This window comes from Microcebus murinus, chromosome 4 (assembly GCF_040939455.1).
Source record: "Microcebus murinus isolate Inina chromosome 4, M.murinus_Inina_mat1.0, whole genome shotgun sequence".
In the NCBI taxonomy this organism is placed as follows: domain Eukaryota; kingdom Metazoa; phylum Chordata; class Mammalia; order Primates; family Cheirogaleidae; genus Microcebus; species Microcebus murinus.
This window is the reverse complement of record NC_134107.1, coordinates 100,500,120-100,521,621: the sequence shown is the minus strand read 5'-3', so window position 1 is coordinate 100,521,621 and position 21,502 is coordinate 100,500,120. Positions and strand designations below refer to the sequence as shown.

General features: G+C 44.0%; 1 long non-coding RNA gene across 2 annotated transcripts in view; it reads left to right on the top strand.

The window, feature by feature from the left end:
- The window catches only part of LOC105885175 (uncharacterized), a 434,201-nt gene that overhangs the window by 117,572 nt on the left and 295,127 nt on the right, over positions 1-21,502 (top strand). For both annotated transcript variants that reach the window (XR_012919005.1, XR_012919004.1), the window contains exon 3: positions 15,435-15,526. This is a non-coding gene — a long non-coding RNA (uncharacterized LOC105885175). The remainder of the gene's footprint in view (positions 1-15,434; positions 15,527-21,502) is intronic.

Genomic DNA, 21,502 nt, shown 5'->3' with positions numbered 1-21,502 from the left:
TTCAACAATTTAGACTGAAGCCACGACAGGGCTTTTCTGTCAGCCATTTCGGATGGAACTTAATCATTGCTGTAGAAGCAGGGAACACCGTCATTCCATACCTGAAAATCTGATGCCTCATCATGTTGGATCACGAAATCTGCTGTTTGATTCTGACTTGATTCTATGAGACAGAAAAGTCAGGAGACAAGATCAGCATGCCAGTGCTTCCGGCCCTGGCTTTGCCCCACGGAGGCTCTGTTTTCTGGGTAGCAGGGGCCCTGTTTCCCTACAGGTGCCACAGGTGCTGTCGTGACTGGTATTGAGTGGGCTGTTACCTCCTCGAGTCCATCACATTTTCTTGCTGTCTATAATGCAAAACATTTCATGTCTGAGTACAGCAGGAAACTCCATCAAGGCTATGAGAGGGAGAAGGACTCTTGGAATTTTTCATTGTTGTCTCTGAAAAATGCCATTTCCTTTCATGTATGGGGGTTCAAGATAGAACCACTGTTGCTTTTATTTTTTTTAATACAACCTTGGTCCATCTTACAGACTTTCATGGTTTCTGTTCTATCAGCCAAGTGACTCACCAGTTTTGAAAAGCTGGATGCCCTTAGTTGATTAAAACAAGCATAAATCACAGGCCCACAAGATTGCAGAAGAGATACAACCTTAGCCATCTAATAGTGTCCAGTGTCCTCATTTTAAGTTGAGAAGATTGAGGGTCAGAGAAATTGGATGACTCTCAGGGCCAAAGAATTAAATCTGTGGGAGATGAAAACTAGAACCCAAGTGTGCTGGTGTCCACCTGCTTTTATCTCTCTCCCTACGAGGCAGTAGGTTGCAGAGGAGAGGAGCAGGAACTCTGGAGTCCAATGCCTGGGTATGGATTCCAACTCCACCACAGCCTCCTGGGCAACGTCAGAAAAATGTCTTAACTTTTATGCGTATACTTCTTTCAAATCGTGTCTATCACATAGTAAGACCTCGAAAGTATGATCTGTTGTTATCACTGTGCTTCTCTGTTTTTGGTTCTGTGAATCCTTTCAGCCATGGTAGAATAGCAAGCAGGCATTCGTGTTTCCTGTTTCTCAGCCTTTATCCTCTGCCATGTGGAGTCCCAGAGCTTTGTGTTTTGGTTCTAAACCTTATAACAGCTAAACAAAGTAAGCGATATCAATCCATTTTCAAGATAAAAAAGGACATAGAGGGATAATTTGTCCAAGATTCTACAGCCAACAAGTCAGGATTAGAACCCAATTCTCTTTGATTAAAAAATCTGGGCGGCATTCACATATGCCATGTTAATTTCACTTATAGATCTCATTCTAGACCTTTCAGATGTTGGACACTGTCATGGGGGTTTATGTTCGATGGGGAGGAGGGTGGTGTGTATCCTCCCAAAGTTAAGTTTTGATAGCACAGTCTGCTTTGTCGGCTGAGATGGCTTAAGCTCTAAACCTCTTCACCTTCTGAAATAAAGATTAATCTTTTTTTTTTTTTTTTTTTTGCCTCAGCTTCCCTGAAAGTCACTTAGATGGAGAAGAAAGTTTAGAGGTCTTATGAGAAGGAAGAGTGGATTTTTACTATAAGTGAAAGGATATTTCACTTTTTTTTTCTTCAGGCTGTATTTGGCTTTAACAGATAAAAGCAAAGAAAAAGCTTCTTTGAAAAATAGGCAGGAACAACTTGATAGAGGAAAAAGCAAGAAAATTCATTTTTCTTTTCTTCTCACAAAATTCTCCAGTAACATTTGCTCTGCTCTGATTGATGGTCTGCCTTCTTGATGTTTCCCGCAGAGAAATATGCTGAAGTCCAGCTCTCTTGCAAGAATTTCAGTTAAATCTTTGTTTCCTTTTAGTTCAAGTGAGTTCTCCCACTCTTGTGTGTGATTTTGAATTTTCTTGGCCACGCTAAGGTGTGTGTGTAGGGGGGGGGAAGCCCACCCTGCACAGGTGAGCGTCTATTTCCTTCATATCGATTTGAGAAAAAGAGGTTCTGCCGCATGATCTCGCCAGGATGAGAGAGCCCTGACATGTGCCCTGCAAGTGTGAAACTGCAGGGAGCGGCAGGACTGAGCAACGGTCTGCCAGAAGCCGACCTAAAGCAGGCACTGCTCACTTATGCTCTTAAACACAGTAAAAATCACAATTGATCCATTGGCCAATAAACACTTAACGTGTTCTAGGTGCTTGAGAGACATCAGTGAGCAAATGAGCATCTTTGCCTTCAGGAGTTTGCCCCTCAGTGAGAGGAAAAGCAGTAAACACAGAGATCAGCTAAGAAGGCGATTCCACCACTTGTTAGATATAATAATAAGTTGTGGTTCGCTAACTGCTTTCCTACATATTAGTTCACTTAATCCTCGCTGGGACCCGCTGTGGTTTCCTAAGCAGGAAGCAGGCCCTGGGGTGGAGACACATTCTCTCTGGCTGTCTCTCTCGGGCGGTTCCAATCGTCCTGGGTTGGTTCCCTGTCTGAGTCACTCTTCCCTCCTATCACGAAGGTGACCTCTTCCCCTATTTGACCTGTGGGTCCTCCTCTTGCCTCTCTCATCACTCTTATTATTTTGTTGTCTATTGTTATTTTGGGCTCCATTCTCTAGAAGGCAAGGCACACATGAGCTATCTTATGACCCATTTTAACCTCAATGGCAGGAACAATGCCAGTGCATATAGAACAATGTCAGTGAATGAATATTTGAACGAATGAATGAAGTTCATCATTATTCACATATTGCCCTAGTAGCTGTCACTTCAGGGGAGCTCAAGGGAGCTCATCTGGCCCAATGACATACACCAATCCCTGTGATGACTCTCCCACACTTATATCTTCATCACTGTCCTCTCTGACATCCAGATTCATATATTTAACTATGTAGCTAACTATAGGTCAGATGCCTCATAGGAATCCCAGTGTTTAGATGCCCAGCATAGAACTCTTGATTTTCTCCTGCTCACAAACTCTTTGGCATTGAACCCAACCTTCGTCCTCCCTGGTCCTACCCCCAAAGGAGAAAGGCACCACCACCCACTCGTGGGCTCAGGCCAGAAACTTAGGAGTCACCTCCAATGTCTGCTTCCCAATATCCTGCCTATGAGCAACTCTTGTTGACGCTACATCTACATTGCAGTGATAATGGCTTTCTCCTTCTCACCTCCTCTTCCCACCATCCCCACGCAAGTCATCTTCCCTGCTGCCCACATTGCTGCAGCGGCTGCCCCACTGGTCTCCTTGCTGCCACCTCTCCTCAGCCCCACGTGCCACTCGCCAGAGAGTACCCAGAGTGGTCTCTAAAACAGGAAACAAAACCAGTTCATGTCTTTCCCTGATAAAATGGTTTAATGACTTCTAATTCTACTTAGAAAACATTTAAACTCCTTATTGCCCTGCCTTAAACACCAGGTGTGATCTGGCTTCTGCCCACCTGCTTCACTCACCAACCTCCTTGCATGTGCCTGTCCCCCCTTGTCACGGTTACTCAGCCCTCCCTGGCTTTGTGACAGTTTCTAGAACACTCCACACTGTTTCCAAGCCCAGGAGCTTTGCATCTGTTGTTTCCTTTCCCTCTCTGGCTCTCAGCCTGGCTGCTCCTCATGTTTCATGCTTCATCTGCCATGTAACCTTCTCACAGGGGCCTTTCCTGGACACCCCCACCCCTTATTTCTTCTCTATCACCACATCCGCTTGACTTCCTTCTTCGAACTTACTTTTGCCTAAAACTGCTGAAACCTGGAAGTGGGGAAGTCCATGTGGTTCAGGCCAGTGTCCCAATTTCTCTGCTCTGGGGTTAGATGCTAAGGCAGCTACTTGCCTTTCTGTATCCATAGCTCCCATGATAGATAGCATCTGCTAGAATCAGTCTTACCTCAATTTCGGACAAGGCTAATTGATATATCCAAACCACATAGAGGCAAGCTTCCTGTTTGCCAATCAAAACTCTGTGCACTTAACTTCAGCCTCAGTGCCAGTGGTGGTTAGGGGTGGGTGGGTTGCAGATTGCGACAAATAGTATGTTTGGTGACTGCCTATGATTGACACTTTCTGCCTAAGTTAATTCCAAAGCTATTTTATCAGTGATTTTGGTTTAGCTACTATCTGTGCCTTTCTTCTCTCTCTTTAGTACAATGCAAAGGCCACTCTGCTCACCCTCATGTAGACACAGCAGAAGGCCTAATGATGCCTTTGAGCCAGAAAGCCACACTTGCTGCTGCTCTAAGTAATTCCCTCTGGTTTTATTTCACAGTGATTTAAAACCCAACAGAGGAAGCTTCTCAGGACAAATATTTCTTATATCTACTTGCTTTCTTTTCTTGCTCACAGCATTGTCATCCTTGTGAGGTGCCTGCTTCGGAACAGCCTTTACTGGAGAGAAAATGAATAAGACAAAGAGAGAGAGACATGACATTGAAAGAGGCTGGTAGGGTCGGAGTGCAGGAGAGGCCACTATGAACAATCTCTGCTCCCGCCTGCTTTAATTATCTCCCAGCGTAGTTCAAGGCTAGCTTCCTGCGGCTGTCATGAGCTGTAACTTCAGCTCATGGTATTTGAGTATATTGAAATTTAACACCACCGACATGGTAATGATGCTCGGTCCCCACGCACTAATTAAAGCCAGCCAATGGCAGCCACATGAACCCTACGTGAACGAGACGATGCCTGGGAGAGGAAGGAGCCAAGCAGCAAGGAGGAAACAAGGGAGAGTGAGAAATCTGATTCTGCACAACGAGCAGAGTGTCCAGATATTGGCTGTTGGCTGTCCTTGCACCCTTGTAGCTCTTAGGAGACGCTCCTGTTTTGGTTTTGCTTCTTCAGAGTGGGGGTGGATGATGTGGGCCAGTTGGAAAATGACTTAAAAATCATCACTCAAGACAGCTTCATTCCATAGGATGGAAAACCAGAGCCTGGGAGTCCAGTGAAAAACCCAAGCTTCAACCAGATCATTTTTCATACAGTCATTTAGACTGAGATACTTAGCAATAAATAATGAATTAACAATTAATCTGAAATATTGATGACCAACCCCCAGTGATTTTCCCCAAGAGACAGGTTTCTGCTGACTACACCAAGAAGGTTTTTGCACCCACCTGGCCGATGGAGACAAAGTCAGGGTTCGTATCATGTCTGCTGATCCTCCCACCTCCTCCCACCCCCAACCCGATCACCATAGAGGGCATCACCCCACGCAGTTCCTTAAGTTGAGGCTTTGGAAGTCATCCTTGACCCTCTCATTCTTTTTCTGCTCATGTTCAACCTATCAGAGGTCCTGTCCACCTGGCTCCATGGCCAACGCCTTCCTCCACTGCCCGTCCCCACCACCACCCTGGGCCAAGCCATCCTCTCCCTCCTGGGCCACTGGACAGGACTCCTGACCCGGCTCCTGATTCCATATATGCTTGTCTGCCACCTCTCCTTGTTGTGGCAGAACATTGTTTTTAATGTAAATCAGATCATGCCACTTTGCTGCTCAAACCCAACAATAGTTTCCCACTGCATCTAGAAAAACAGCAAACCCTTCACACTGGCCTGTAAGTCCTTAAATGATTTGGCTCCAGCTCATTTCTGGGACCTCATCTTGTACCTCTCTCCACTCTGCTCTAATCCTGCAGCCACACCAGCTTTCTTTCTGTTCCTTGAATATGCTGAGGTCATTCCTTCGTTAGGGCTTTTGTGCTAGCTGTTCTCTCTGGAATGCTCTTCCCCTAGACACCCTCTGGGCTGACTGACTTCTCACTGTTTAGGACTCAGCCTCCAATGTCACCTTCTTCCAGAGACTTCCTCCCTCAACCCCCTTGCACAGACACTGTCATCCACAGTGGTTATCTTATTGCTCTGCTTAATTGTCTTTGTGGCATTTACCATTCTCTGAAATTATTTTGTTGTCTACTGTTATTTTGGGCTCCATTCTCTAGAAGGCAAGGCACACACGAGCTAAGAGACTGTCTTATGACCGATTTTAACGTCAATGGCAGGAACAATGCCAATGCATATAGAACAATATCAGTGAATGAATATTTGAATGAATAAATGAATGAATGAATGAAGTTCATCATTATTCACATATTGCCCTAGTGGCTATCACTTCACACTTGCCAGGCTCATTGCATCAATTAATCTGCACAAAAACTAAATGATACGAACATCACTGTTGCCAATTTACAGATGAGGAACCAAGGCCCAGAATGATGAGGAAACTTCCCCAAGGTAACAGGGGGTCAAGAATGAAACCAGTCTGCCCGACTCCAAAGGCCCTGTTTTGTTTCCAGCCTCATACTGTGGTGACCTTTTATGGATAATATAGTTTGTGGGGGATAGGTCTAAATTTATTTATTAATTCTTCTTTTTGTCAGCTACTTATTCAGCACCAGTTATGTGCTGGGCACTATATGAGGCGTCACTACTTCAGTGAACCACCTAGAACTTTGCTTTCATTTATCTTGCATTCCAGTAATTATTTAGCTGCTACTCATAGTAGTAGTATATTAACCTGTTAGAGCCACCATAAAGAAGCACCACAGACAGATGGCATAAACAACAGACATTCATTTTTTCATGATTCTGGGGGATGGGAAGTCCAAGATCAAGGTGCTGGTGGGGTTGGATTCCTACAGGGCCTCTCTCCTTGGCTTGCGGGCGCCTACCCTCTCGCTGTATCTTCACGTGGTTTTCTCTCTATGCACACACATCCTTATTGTCACTTTTCCTTCTTATAAGGACACCACACCACTCCTATTGGACTAGGACACCACCATTACAACTTCATTTAACTTTAATTATCTCTTTAAAGGCCCTATCTTCAAATATAGTCACATTGGGGGTTTGGGCTATAACATATGCATTTGGAGATGGAGGACACAATTCACTCTATAACATGGGTCATTTGGAAAATATGAATTCTTCATTTAAAGGCATGAATTAAAGCTTGATTTCCAAGTGGATTAATATTAGTGTTGTGCTGGGCATGGTGACTCATGCTTGCAATCCTAGCACTCTGGTAGGCTGAAGCAGGAGGATCACTTGAGGTCAGGTGTTTGAGACAAGCCTGAGCAAGAAGTGCAAGACCCTGTCTTTACGAAAAATAGAAAAAATTAGTGGCACACACCTGTAGTCTCAGCTGAGGCTGGAGGCTGAGGCGGGAGAATTGCTTGAGCCCAGGAGTTTGAGGTTGCAGCGAGCTATGATGATAACACTACATTCTAGCTGGGGCAACAGAACAAGACTATGCCCCCCTCCAAAAAAATTAGCGTTGCAAAACCTGTAGATTGGACTAATTTATATTAGTTATGTGATGTCTATGTTATTTCAAAGTCTAAGACTATAATTTTATAAAGAGGGGCAATGTCAGTTATTTCTGAGAAAGACCTGAAGAAGTCTCATTGTGAATAAGAAAGGCACTAGAACACACAGAGTTCACACAGCATGTGATGGTAAGAGAAGAAATAGTTAATCTTGAATATAGCCAAGGCTGTTCCTGCCATCCATGACTTTGTGAGTGGGAGACTCACCTATACATCGAATTTTCATACCATGGCTTCTCCTAGGAAAAGTTTGTAAGAGAAGGTTCCGGAGGGATAGTGACTAAAGGTATGAGGCATGTTCCAGCTGGATTTAGATGGAAAGTGGAATAATCTTTCACAGCTGATTCTGTAGAACAGTGAGATCTAACAATTGGTTAAGGCTGCACTGCATTTGTGACCCTTTTCCTGGAATACCAGCGTGCGCCATTAACGGGGATGGAGGGGTACAGTGGCCAAATAGTTTCAATAGTACATGAAAAGAACATCTTTACGTTTAGATTTGAAGATATTATCCTTTGGCCTTTGCCAGTGTTAAGTTTTTTTTTTCAATTTTTATTTTCTTTAGCACTTACACTAACTAAAACTATAAAAGCTATACACGTCAGGGCAGATCATGTTGCTTCTTTTTGCCTAAGCACAGCATTTACCATGGAGACTTGAACAGGGTAATGCTCAAGAAATTTCAGATTTTGGGAAAGATTTTTGGAAAGCCTAGTTAAGAAACACAACAGCAAAACAAATTTCCACATTTATTAGAGAAGCAGCATGAGTAGTGGAGATAAAAATGGGTAGAAACCTGGCTGGATCCAGGTCCAAGTGCTGCTCTAACTAGCTGTGAGACTCAAGGAAGGACAAGCAGCCCTTCCACTCCCGTCAAAAAAGCAGCTCTGGGTCTCTGTTTCCTCATCTGTAAAATGAGGCTGTAGAGCTACTTCCAGGTCCTCTCTGTTTTATGGCGATGGGTGGCGATTACCCATCAAATATTAGGTGGAGTTGCCAGGTTTAGCAGATAAAAACACAGGTGTCCTGTATTTCTGAGGTCCCAACCCCCAGGAGTACTGGTATCCGTCTGCTCTGTGGCCTGTTAGGGACTGGGCTGCAGAGATCTGAAGCCACCCCTCTCCACTTCCTCTTGCTCCCAAGTCCATGGAAAAATTGTCATCCATGAAACTTAGGAAACAGGGACGGGGGTGGTGCCACACAGCAGGAGGTGAGCAGCAGTGAGCTAGCTATACACTTCATCTGAATTTACCGCCACTCCCCATTGCTTGCATTGCCACTCTGCAACAACCTCCTCCCCGTGGAAAAATGGTCTTCTAAGAAGCCAGTCCCTGGTGTCAAAAAGGTTGGGGACCACTGTCATATTTTATGTCAATCCTAATATTAAAGGTTGCACTGAGAGGCCCCTGGGGAATACAAAGTCATCGCGAACTATCTGCAGTGTGCATAATCTCATTGTTTTTAATAGAGACCCGATTGCTTCTGTTAATTTAGGGAACTTGCAGCATTTCTGATAGGCTTCAGATTGGTGGGAAATGCTCCCACCCTAACCGGTATAGCCCAGGACACAAGACTTTGAGGAAATGAGGCGACTCAGCAGAACAGACTGCAACCAGATGGTTCCCTGGCCCCGAGATGGCTCCTGGGGCAGGAAGCTACTGGTAACACTCCCTGCACGAGGTTTTGAGGGAGTCGCAAGGCGGCCAGATTCTTGCTATGCCCTTGCCCTTTCATACTCAGCCTCACATTGTCATTCCGGACGGATTCACACTGATCAGAGTGCTTTCATTGAAGGTAATAGTCCATCCGTTTCTTCTGGATCTTGAACCAAACTCAGCCACAGCCAGGTGACATTCTCACAGGATGGGGGGACAGGGAAGTCAGTGCCCAGGTATTCCTGGGTCAGGGAAAACATCCCCTTGGAAAACATTAGAAATAGTCCATGTGGCAAGAAATCTTTATAGAAACCAGCAATTTATTTGTTCCCTGTACCGGGTCAGTGCTACCCTTCCAGCATTTTCAGAACTGTCTTCTCATGGTTCAGGTCAGACATGCTAAGTAAATCAGCCAGCCCAATTGTCCAACACCACAGCCGTGAAAACGTGAAAAGAGTGCAGCAAAATGAGGCATATGGGTTCTGGGTTTTGGGGTCATAAATACAGGTTAGGAGCTTCCTACCAATTGTTTCTATCCCCTGACACATTTCCATTTTAAGGTTAAGTAGGTTTAATTACACTGCTCCTTTTCCCATCTTTGCTTCTTTTTGACATTACATAAGATATTTTAGGAACAGAGAAAGGTTAATGGGCCTGTGATGGGGTCTAGAATTAGCTTCCTTAATTAAGCCTGCAGAAGACATCTTTTCATTTCTTTTTATGACCCGTCTTGGTTTAAAAGGACCCAAAGCTCCAGCAGTTCCATGTGGGTCCTGCTTGGGTAAGACCTGCACATTCCGTCACATGACCAGAGCTTTGTCTCGGATGATGTCCCCAATTCAGGCCACTGCTGTCACCAACAGTGGGGCAGCAACGGGAAGAAAGATTTGATCAATGTGGTGACTTCTGAAAATTCACCAGTGTGGGTTTGGACACTTACAGTCCAAAGATCAACTTACTTTTATAGAGTAGGTAGTTGACTATGTCCCTCTTCAAGTGGTGTTCATCAAATAGCTGTAAATTATATGACCACTTAAATGTACCAGATAATTGATGGTCTACAATCAAAAATCTTGCCAAGAATCTTTTCTAAAACTCATATTCATACCCCTAATTCCTACTTAATCTCTTATTACTTAGGAACTTTTAATACATGTTTCTCTTAGGTGAGAGCCAGTTAAACATTCAGTTCTCCCTCTTTTTACAGATTAGGTATCTTTGAGTAGCATTCCTTATTTATGAGGTTTTGCAGAGCCTATTTCAACATGATCGGATTTCTTCTATATTTAAAGACACTCCCTGTGTTCCTAATTCTTTTTGTTTAGTTTATCAGCATCTCATTTACATTTCCTGATATTACTGGAGCATAATATATATACTATTAGCATTTCTTGCTCTTCCAAGATGATAATTCTAGCAGTATTTCTTAATCAGTGATATGCCTTCTAGCTTTTTATATATATGGATACTCAGGTCATATGTGGGTAATTCTGATTTAGAGGAATGGTATAGGGCAATGAAATCTAACCTGTATTTCTCAAAGTTCCCCAGAGGACACTGCTGTGAGCCACTATCTCGAGCCTACCATATGTGTGTCTGGAAATGCAGTGTGCTTTAGAATTCCAAGCCCAGCACAGGAGATGGTTTCAGTTGCCACTTCTCCACGTTGTCTGTCCTACCTGATCCCAGAGCTGACTGACACGGGGAATCGTTGCTAACAGAGTTTTTTCTGACATTGACCTCAACACTGAGAATGAAACAGAGAGCTGTTATTATCTGAACTATGCAAATGTGAGAGTGATTGAGTGTGCAGTTCATCGAAAAGGCCCGTTAGGGACGCATAAAATCCTGAGTCTGGTGTTTCCACGGGTTCTCTCTCCCCAGCAATGGAGCAGTGATGGTTTGTTTCTAGTCCTGTGTAGATACTTCAGTTTGTTAATGGACATCCTGTGTTTTATTACAGAGAGAGTTTATGGAGTCTGGATGTCTAGGAGTATTCTACAAAATGACACATTCTTTAAAACAGTGCCTCATCTTTCCTCCAGTCCTAATTCAGGTATTACATAGTGTGGGTGTCTGTCACCACCAGAACTTTTACTCATATTACATACCCTGAGTTTAATTCTTTCTGTCGGCACTAGTTAAGTATCCATAGTAAATAGAGAACAAATGAGCTTAAGTTATCTTTTCCTTCCTATTCAGGACAGGGCTAGAATGAGCAGGTGAGTCCATAATAGGATGGCCAGCCTCAGGGGTGGCATGGGGCATAGGGCGTGGGGCTGGGGATGGGGTGGGCAGAATTAGCTGCAAACATTCAGGGCATAACATCCGAAGGATAAGGCAACCCACAGCAGTTAGCAGCCTGGAGTCTGTAGCAATCAGACACAGCATAACCAAAAAGCAGACAGCAAGCAGAAACTTGTGTGTGCCTCATTTTTCTCATCTGTAAAATGTGGATAATTTGGTACCTAGCAAAGCAATGTGTTGTGCAGATTGAACCTGTAATTATGTGTAAAGTACCCAGAACTGTACCTGGCACATAGTGAGGTTGCATTAATGTGAAATAACATCATCATTATTAGTACTGTTTTCATCAACAGAAACTGAGGTATAAGGTGGGTTCTGAGCCTCAGGAACAGGGAAAGGGAAAGTGAGGTGGGAGACAGAGTGCGAGTGTGGTTTGCCCTCTGAGAAAGAACTTAGAGGCCCTTGAGCTGAGCTTGAAGCAAAGGATTTGGGGAACCTCAGTGTGGGGCTAGGCCGAGACCCAATTTCTAGAGCTGTTTTCTCCAACTGAACTGACCTCTTGTCTTTCTCCCTTTTTGATGGCACCATCAGGCCCCTGGAGAAAGAGTTTTAGGACCATCTGGAAGAGTTGCTGGTATCCATGTCTTAGACCTTAAGTCCCTAGAAGGCATGGCTTGGTTGTACCTTGAAGCTGCCATTCTGCTGTTCCTTAAGTGTCACAGGGAATCAGGTGTTTAGTAAATGATTTGAGGTAGATTGTTTCCATTTAGGATAGTGGCAGAGCTCACATAGGTAATTTTCACCCTTAACATCAGTCCAACTCCTTAAAAATCCATTATCAGAGGAACTCAAAGATTAATCCTTTGACAATATTTCCACTACATCTGCAATTGCTGTGTATTTTTCACAGTTCCCAGAAGTAACACAAAGGCTATTTTGCACAGTGACTATATTCATTTAGTTATTTAACTCACCAATATTTATTAAGTGCCTATTCTATGGTAGCAATGGTACTTGATACTGAAGATAAAAAAGAAACACATGACATGGTTCCTGGCCCCAAGAACTCATAGACTAGTGCAAGGACAGAGATATGTTTACAAACACTACAGTTTGCTGAAAGCACTGCTAATAGAGAAGTACTATCAGGCTCTGAGGATGATTGAATCTACCTCACTGGTACAGAGTCATGGTCAAGAAGAGCTTCACAGATGGGGTAGAAAGAATGAGAATGACATAGTCTTAAAAGAAGAGGTTTATCTGGGAGAGAAAGGCAAAAAAGTATTTCCAGCAAAGAGGCAGCCTGAGAAAAGGGGGGAGCATGGAGCATATGTGTTGGTAGCTTGGAATAAAAATTAAAAAGTGGAAGAAATGGGATTGAGCAGGAAGAAAAAAGCATGACCAAAGACCTTGCATGACATACTTGAAGGTATCAACTTTATCAGATATCATTGGAGAACTTTAAACAGGAAGATGATATTACCAGATTTACCTTTGAGAGTGTTCTTTTTGATGACAGTTTGGAGGATGCATTGGATGAGAGCAAAACATGACTTAGGGAGGCCAGTTATGCAGCTGAAAACTATTTTAATATCTACATCATAGACGATAAGGGCCTGCTCTAAGGCAGGGCAGTGAGGACAAAAGGGAGAATTCAGAGTAGGCAATCATTTGGAAGGTAAAATCAAAAGGACTTGGTGGCCAGTTGGATATCTAGAAGTGAGGGAGAGATTCTTTAATGCTAAACATATTTACTAGCAGTTATCACAGTCCACAATGTACGGCATTCAAATCCTCACCAGTGATACAAAGAAAATTATTCTCCAGTAGCTTTTAGGGGAAAAAAGTGAAGGTGATAAACCTGTTGGGGAAAAAAGAGAATTCCCTTTAAAGAAGCTTTGGATTTTATTGGGATGTTTTCCATCTCCATTTAAATGCCCCAAACCAAGGTGGTCCACTAACTGAAATTTTATAGATGGATCTAACAGTGAAGCCAGAGAGCCGGGGTCTTAATCTCTAGATCAGAGCTTCTCAAATTTAATGTGCACTCAAATCATCTGAGAACCTTGTTAAAATGCAAATTCTGATTAAGTGAGTCTGACTCTATGAAGTTTGGGATTCTGCCTACCTAACCAGCTTCCAGGTGATGCTGATGCGCTGAACTATAATTTGAACAGCAAGGCTCTGGATTGTTTCACAAAGAGAGAAACACAACTTCTTAGTTCAACAAAACGACCACAAGCAGATTGCAGTGCAGAGAATTCGGCATGCATCTCAGATTATGTTGCTGCTTACTGCTGCTGCAGATTTTTCAGATCTCGCTTTCAGATCCTGTCTGGGTGTGGCCTCTTGGGAATGGTGTCTGTCCCAAGAAAAGAGCTGATAAAGTCATACCTATTCTTGGCCAATAAGGTTGTCGTGGTGTCCCACAAAGAGCCACAAAGGGTTTTCTCACCATACTCCCCTGGCATATCCCACTGAGCAATCAAGCCCTGACTCAAATCTGAAAATAACTCCAACCCACTGGCACACAAACAGTCCCACCTACCAAAATGGGATAGAATGAGTTTGTTAAACTTGCTACGGGGTTGAGGAATATTTGGGACTAAGGGTTACAAAAACCCTGCGTGTAGCAATTGCAATACTTATGTACCTGTCACCAGAGACAGACAAGGCTGGAAATCTGTAAACTGGCTCCGTCTTACCTTATGAGTCAGCACCCACCCACGTTTGGGCTCTTGCAACACTGACCACGTCGCGCTTAAGTTACAGTTTGTTTATGTACGTCAGCTCCTTAATTACAAGAGCATAAGTGCTAGGGCCCTGGACCAATGCTGGGGTTGGCACTGCCTAGTGGGAGACTGGCACTGACAAATGGCTTTGCGTGGCTCAGACCCAACCTGGCCTGTTCTGGTTGCCTGAAATAGAGAGGAAATTTTGCTGTAAGGAGGCTGCAGTAGGCTCTGAAATTGAGAGGAGTCTGGGACGAGGAAAGGTGGCCGTCTTGGAAATCAGGAAGGTAGTTCCGGCTCAGCAGTAGTTGCTTCTGTGATTTTGGAGAAGCCAAAAGTTTTGTCTGTCTTGGTCTGTGTGAAACAAGGAGGTAGGCAGCGGCGATGTCCGTGGTCTTCAAACTGTTCTCTGCAGAGCGCTGCGGGCTCCACGAGGTGCCAAGGGGACCGACCTGCCGTGCCCCCTCTGCCCTGAATCGTGTGAGTTGGTAGGTCCCCAGTGTAGTGTCCTTGGTTCTTGGTGTCATGACCGCTCACTTTTTTTCCAGTCCCTAGAAGCGTTCCCATTTGTGAGACTGTTGATGCAGGTTTTTTACTTTGTACAAGAATCCTTTGTACACTCAGCAAGGATGTAGTGGTGAAGAATGAGAACCACTTTCCCTGCCTCAGAAGAAAGGGTGACTCTAGTGTCCCCCTCAGGAATGTGCCGCCACAGATTACGTGTGGAAAATACTTGGAAGCACGCCTGGTAGCTGCGGGGATGTGACAGCTTCTGACTGTTGTATCTCGAGGGTACCCCTCATCTTGAGGAAGTGGATTTCTGAACAATCAGCTGCAAGATCAATTTTAGGAAGCCAACCCAGGATTAACCATACTTTAAGAAAAATGCACATATTTAGGTTCCTGGACCATGAGCTGGGGTTACTGAGCTTGTGCAACCCTGGGCTTATCTTGATCTCAAAATATTTCCTCTAAGTAGCCCGTAATCTCAGCAATTCATTTAAAAGAGGTTTACCTGTTTTCATTAGTCACCATTGTGTGTTTATATGTGCCAAAACTCTGTGGACTGTACTACACGGACTGGGTTACTATACTATTATTTCTCTAACCCTAATTGTCCTAGGGTGGGTTTCCTTCAGCAGGATGTGCAGGTATACAGGTGCTGACGCCTCTAGAAGCAAGGTCAATCGAAGTGCCTATTTATATACAACTTGGAGAGCCTCACAAAGGATTTTCCCTGGTAACACCGACAACAGTGACTTACTTGAAAACAGCAGGTGTACTTGTTGAGTGACTTAATGACCATTCATTCATTTACCCAATCGTTGACCCCATAGCAGAACTTTGTATGAATTTGTGGTTTATTCTTTGGAGAATTGAAATGAAGCTATGCATCTGTTCATAGCTATACAGTTATCCTGATTCACTTGGCTGGCTGGAACTTCGTATTTACCTAACTTAGAAGATCAGTCTTCTTTTGATCGAGGCTACACACTCACTCCATTCTGTTTCCTTGATAGATTTCTCCTCTTTGGCTCTTCCTTGGACCACAGAAGAATCATTCGACTCAGAGGCTACTGAAAAAAAGGGGCAATTTTGGTGCAAATAAGGGGTAAGTCGTGATTAGTAATAGAAGCTTGATTCTCAAAAGTATCATGAAATCTAGGGGATTTTTCATCACACTGAATATTGTTCTTTATTGAATTATGTCAGAATCTACAAGTGCATGTGCATACTTTTGAGTTTGTTTAGAATTTTTTCATATTGCAAGCACATACCTGATTGAAATTTGACATCAGAAAGTTGGTAAATTGGACTCAGTTTCCCATAGGCTTGAGAGCATCTCCAGAAACCAGCATCATGTCCCAGGAGATGGGGAATTGTCATTTTAAAGCATGGTACATGAGAAAGGTGATTTGTAAACACAAAAGCTATGAGATTATGGATTCTAGGAACTCTGTTCTAGAACCCAAAGGGTAAATAGATCCAAGTTACTCACTTAGCTAAGAAAAATATAGATGAGGTGGTGTGAGGTACTAGTGGAGATTCCAGGGCAGAGGTGGGGGACAGACAACTGGGGCTGTCCTGACCTTGAGCCTCTTTGGAGCCTACATGCCCACCCACAGACCAAGGACAGAGGTGTCATCCTCTCATTTTTCAGTGATCGTTAGAGTTTGTTGAGATAATGATGATGACAGCATTATAAAGTCAAAAGTGTTACAGATGTACATGGCCCACCATGCTATGGCTACAGCAAAAGCACAGGCATTGAGGCCACCTGGACCATTGTTTAAATCTCTGTTACTTACTTTGATGACTTGAGTAAGGCATTCAACTTTTCTGAGCCACAAAACTGCGGCTGCACCTTTAAAATGGACAGCAAGGTGTTGAGGGGGAAAATACGTAATTTAAATATGCAAAATACCACACCTTACACAGTCATATTCAATTCATGGCTATCGTCATCATTGTCACAGGTGAGAAATAAGAAGTCCATTTCCTAAGCATTCACTTATTCAACAGATATTCTGAGTGCTTACTGTGAACAGTGAAAACTAGATATGATTGAATGTCAGCTTATGATGTCAGTGGAGACAAAAAGAAATTATTTTAATACCTATTAAGGAAATATAATGCCCTTTGAAAAAAAGTTGAAGTTCACAACTGACCGTCATTAAGACTTAAGTTGGTCCCAACTTTAGATTTTTAGATTTTCTTAAGAAAACATCCATATTTTCACCCAGTCTTCCTTGTGATTAGTAACACATTTGCAAGATGATCACACAGTAGAGTAACTCTAGAACCTGGCTAATCAACCATGAGCTGCTTTCCTTGTCTAGGTATAGCCACAGACTCTGGATTTTGTTCTGGATGAGATGGAAGCCATTGGAAAACTTCAACCAGAGGAGTAGAGTGAACTAAATTGACTTAAAGAGACTAATTCAGCCTATACACAGAGAAGAGCTGGTCAAGGGGGCAAGGGTGAAGGCAGAGAAATCTCCGGATAGTCATTGTAATGATAAAGGGAAACATGACAGTGGCTTGGACTTGAATGGCTGTGGTGGGAGGTGGTGGTAAGTGGTTAGATTCTGGATCTGATTCACAGGTAGAGCTTCAGGATTTACTCTGAAGAAGAGGAAGATAGAGGGAAGGAGGGGAATGACTACAAGAAAATATGGGGTCTAGGCAGGAATGATATCAGAATACTGACTGTCATGGGCACAGGTGAAGCAACCACGAGGATGCTGGCTGTGGGTCTGGAGCATGTCCCAGAGGGCCCTGCAGATTCCAGCATTAACCCTTTGGTTGCTGGTTATGGGATGTCCGGGAGGTCCCAGGGGAGAGGCTAGGCTGGAAAAGCTCGGGTGTGGAGGAGTACTTGGGAGCCTCAGGGTAGCAGTGCTCACCAAACACAACCAGAAGGATTTCAATGTTTTAGCAATCACCATGGCAGTACCCTTGTGTGCCAGCTGAACATCAGCCTTGGGTCCATAGAGAGTTGTGGTTTTGTTGTCATAATTACCTTTATTTTTTAAGATGAGGGGATATTACAGCATTTTTTAATGATGGTAAAAGTGACCAGAAGAGAGGGGAAATTTGAAAATGTGTTGATGTAAGAGACCAAGGTAAGAATTGTAGGAGGTCCTTGAGTCTGCGAATGGGGGTGGGGCTCCTGAGCAAGGGGCTGGTATTGCTAGAAACAACCCTCATTGCTTATAATAGGAAGGAGCACAGAGGATACAGTGCAGATGCAGGTTAGTGCGAAGTGTAGGCAGGTACAGAGCTTGTGGAATGTCTTTCCTGGTTGCTTCTGTTTTCTCAGTGAAAGAAAGGAAATGAATTCACAATTATTTCTCTTCCTCAGGATCACTACCTATCCACATGTTAACTGAGATTTATGTAGAATTCTAGGGAAACACTGGTTAATAGACCAATTTTTCCTTTAGAATCTGTGTTCACCATCAGGAGGAGACATTTCATCTGTGGAATTTTGGTTCTGTCTCATTCCATGGATAGTGATCAGAGCCCCCCACCCCCCTTTTTGAGAGACAGCTAGTTTGAAATGTGATGAACCCCAGCTCTCTAGTGCCCTCCGCTGCTATGGAATGGCCCAGTGTGGAAACATTCCCTGCCGGGCATAGTGATGTATCCAGAGGCAACATAGAAGCTGACTCAGGTAGGTGCTCAATAAATATTCGTGGAAGGAAGGAAGGAAGGAAGGAAGGAAGGAAGGAAGGAAGGAAGGAAGGAAGGAAGGAAGGGAGGGAGGGAGGGAGGGAGGGAGGGAGAGGGAAGGGAAGGGAAGGGAAGGGAAGGGAAGGGAAGGGAGGAAGGAAGGAAGGAAGGAAGGAAGGAAGGAAGGAAGGAAGGAAGGAAGGAAGGAAGGAAGGAAAGGAGGGAGGGAGGGAGGGAGGGAGAGAGAGAGAGGGAGGAATTCAAGGTTTTCATCTGGAAGGGCCAGCACTAATCTAGCCTCATTAAACATGTTTCTGCTCGGGAGGTTAGCGTCGTGTGTATAACTAATTCCTCTGTTACATGTTCGGCATTCCAAGATTTTTGCCTAGACTCAGGAATACATCCCAAATGGCTAAAGGATGACAGTGTTTGATTGCTCGCCTCTCTCTCTGTCCCTGAAGTTAATATGATGCTTATCTGAGTGCAAAGGCACAGACAGGGAGAAATTTAATGCAAATTTAGCTAAGAGTCTAGTGCCACTTCACAAAATATTGATTAGGTGTCTGATTTGCTCTCCCCTGACAATGGGCCATAGGAATAAGCCAATGAGGTGGGCTCAATTCCAGCTCGTCATGGTCATTCGATAAAGCTAGGCAACCAATGAGGAGCCGCTACCTCTTGATTGGACGAGAGGCCAGCGAAGGGGGAAACCATCTTAGCAACAGCAGAAAATATTGCACACGCCCTTGCACACACACACACACACACACACACAGACACCGTGCTACCACCCTGCTGCAGGGAACGGTTGCTTGATTATGTCTCTTAAGGCTTTTGTTTTGCAACAGCCCCACGTCCAAGGGACAAGTTTCTGTTCACAGATCACACTGCTTACCTGGTCAGACAGCCCATAATCCCTTTTTAATGGAATGCAGGGGCAGCATTCCTCTCTCTGCCCTCTCCAACACACATGTTACTAAGAGCAAACTTTGATCTGTAGGTAATGGCGCAGGCTTTGTTCTTGAAATCCCTTTCCGGTGGCGGGGGGCCGGGGGGCTGGCCACACCACTGCTCTTCCTGACCCAACACGGAGTTCAGGGGGCGGGGGGTGCAGCACGGGAGACGGACAAGCCCACGGGCCGGACTGTTGTTTCTTTTGCTTCCTGTAAAAACTGCAGAAGGCATTTCACCGGGCTCGGGCAGGCTTCCGTGGCGTTGTTATTTTCCTTACAGGCTTCCCCTTTTATTGTTCCGTGGCCTGCACATCCAATACCCGGGAAAGCTTTCCTGTTTTCAGCGTGACATTTGGCAGCGTCTTTCTTAGCCACTGGGTTCCAAACATTTAACATTCTCATTTGAAAGGCTCCCCTCCTTTGGTCTCCACTGTGTTTTTATGTTTCCTGAGCAGCTGCCCTTGTTCCCCAGATGCCAGGGGATGGGGGCCGCCTGCCAATCCCCGGGTTCCCCAAATTAGTAGCTGCCATGGCCTACTTGCCTCATTTCTATGTCCTCCCACCCCATATCCCGGCTCCGAGTCTATTGTGAGGCCAGTGGTGATGGCAGGTAACTGGTTCTCAACGTTGTTTTTTTTCCCTCCATGAACGTCCTTTCTTTGCTCTGATGCCTGGTTTCAGCATGAATCTTTGATCTGGGAACATCTGTCCATGGATTAGCCAACCCTGCTGGTGGCTCTCACTCACGCTCCCTGCTGACAGCTCTAATTCTGTCTGGGTAGGAAAGCCTATCAGTGAGGATGACTTTCACTCTAAGGGGTCTGTGACTGTATTTTATACTACAGGAAAGAAAATTGAGATGATATCATAGGAATTTTTCATGCAAGAAGATTTACTGTCTTGGAAATGGTAGCCAGCTGTTTTCTATTTCTTGACTCACAAAACAAAGGGGGATGGCATGAAATCGAAGCAGGAGAGAGTTAAGATAAACACAAAGAACAACTTTCTGAGTATTAGAGTTAGCAGAACCTAGAACCTATTACCAAGGGACCGTTTGGAATTTCTGGGAATTTTCCTTCTGGGCTAGCTACAGTCCCCATCTCGTGGTGTTTGTTTAGGTGCCCTGGCTCACAGCTGCAGTAACCTGAGCACGGTGCCCTACATGGGGGTCTGCTGTGGGCTTAGGAGCTAGACCGGTCCGCCACAATCTAACAATGCGGTGTTAACCAATTCCTTAACCTCTCTGGGCCTTTTTGCAAAATCTGTAAAATGGAAGTCACAAAATCAACCATATAGGTTTAAATAAAATCATATGTGTAAAATGCCTAGCTTAAGGTTTACCACGTGGTAAGCCTTCAAAAATATTGACTCTTCCTTCCAATTCTAGAAATTTCAGAGCTTCATTTCATCAACAGACCCGTGGCGACGGTATTGTTAATTAATTGCAAAAAATTTGAGCACCCACCTATTAGGGCTTAGCATTATGAGGTCCACACATGGTTCCTGCCCATGGCAATTTACATTTTAGGCCAGTAAAGAAGCCAAACAAGTCACAAAACAGGGAACAACTGAGGCAAGGCAAAATCAATGCCAGTTGTGCCTTGACAGTGCATGTAATATGAGTGGGATATCTACCTGAGTTAGAATCGTCTGAGAAAACATTACAGGACAGTTGGGACTTGATTAGAGTCTTAAAGAGTAGCTGGAATTTGGGTGGGTTTAAGGATCCAGGTGGAGATAGTAGCTTTGGCAAGCTCTAAGGAGAAGAAATGAGTGTGATCGTTGAAGTAAGAGGAGAGGAGAGTGGCTGGCAGAGAAGAGAGACAGAGCACATTGGTAAAGGGCTCACCCCTTAGAATTAGGCCTGTTTTCATTTCAATTCAGGAACTTCCACTTACGTCCTTGTAACTCAGTTTCTCTAGCTGTAAAATGGGCATACTAATAGTGAGAATTAAATGATATTGGAAGCAGATAATGTTTTAGGTGTGTCTGACTGCAAAAACACATGCTTTAACCAATATGCATGCTGTCTTAGTAACAGGGCAGCCGGGCAAATATATTTCATGTGAGAAATGGATAAACAATAATACATTAAAAGCTGGTTGCTTTGTTTGTGCCTTCCTGCACTTTGATTCCAATATGCATCCTTACCATTATCAACAACTCTTTTGAACCAAAGTGTACCCTGTTTCTTTCGTTAGAAAGTATGTATCATTTATTAAGATTACTTCAGTCCAGATTTCACTTGGGAGAGTAATAAAGAAATATCGTTTGCTTGAAAAAAAAAATGAATAGACAAAAGGTTAGAGCTATGAATGATGGCTAGACAGAATTAATCCCATGCTGCTTAGGACCCCTATGAGAATGACCTTTGGTGTTCTCTCTTCCAAACAGCTGCTTATGCCCACTTCTCCTTCTGTGGGTTGTGATTCAACACATAAAAATTTCCCTTTTATCTC